Genomic DNA, 1,120 nt, shown 5'->3' with positions numbered 1-1,120 from the left:
TTACATCACTTCCGCATTCACCTGTCAGTCATCTGGCTGCTATTGCCAGAGAGAAGAAGCTGATAAAGCAGATCTCTGCTTCATCAGCTTCTTTTGGGGTCCACAGGTGATATTAGGGGTCCTAGAGACCCCTAATATCTCCATAAAGAGGACCTGTCAGTGTGCCTTTGCTATTATATAGGGGGATTGTTATCCCCCTATATAATAGCAATAACGATGAGTGCAAAAAAATTAATACAAATAAAAATAAATAAAAGTCACATATAAAAAAGTAAAATAAAATAAAAGTCAGATATAAAAAAAATGGGAAAAAACCCCCCAAAATGTTTAACTCCCCCACCCCCACGTTTACGCGCCTATAAACGTAAATACGCGTCCAGTGCCCTAGCGCGCAAAAATTACAATTGCGCTACACATGTTACATATGGCCGCGAACGTCGCAGTGAGAGCAATCATTTTAGGGCCATCAATCACTGATAACACTAAACTGATGAGCGGTAACAGCTTTTAAAGCGTCGCCTATGGCCAATTTTGGGTATTATCGTTTTTTGCGGTTTTGCGCGCGCACGCAATTTTAAGGCTTGACATTTTTGGTGTCTTTTTACCCGACGTGACCCCGTCTTTTATATTTTACCAAAAAATTGGGTAATAATAAATGTTTTATCATTTAATATAGGGGAAACTGTTTTGCCTGGATGGGAAGGGGGTTTAACACCGCGGATGTCAACTGGTTAAGACTACTTTTATACTTTAAGACTACTTAGGCCTATTGCAGTGCTGTGGTAGCGCCACTGCAAGGGTAGATTTTAAATCTTCTGTGAATGGGAACATATAACTCTGGCAGTAGAAGTGGGAGTACACTCTCTGATGGGTTGCACCCTCATTGTAGGACAGTAGGGGTCCAGTACAGGACTCTGCTACCCCCCCATATATCAGTCTGTGTTCTGGATACTTTTAGGGAAGGATGCAGAGTTGGTAGATGATGTCAGTGTCAGGGGGTGTGATCGTCCTGTGTGTGCTCACACCTCCTCCCCTCCTCTTTTAGAGGAAGGACTAAAACTAGGAGTCTTGGTTAAAAAAAAAAAAAAAAAAAAAAAGTGGGGGGGTTTTTCCCCGGGGG

The sequence above is a fragment of the Nanorana parkeri genome, unplaced genomic scaffold (genome assembly GCF_000935625.1).
Source record: "Nanorana parkeri isolate BGI_ZX_2015 unplaced genomic scaffold, ASM93562v1 scaffold167, whole genome shotgun sequence".
Lineage (NCBI taxonomy): Eukaryota > Metazoa > Chordata > Amphibia > Anura > Dicroglossidae > Nanorana > Nanorana parkeri.
The sequence above is the reverse complement of the archived record's forward strand: the minus strand, read 5'-3'. Positions refer to the sequence as shown.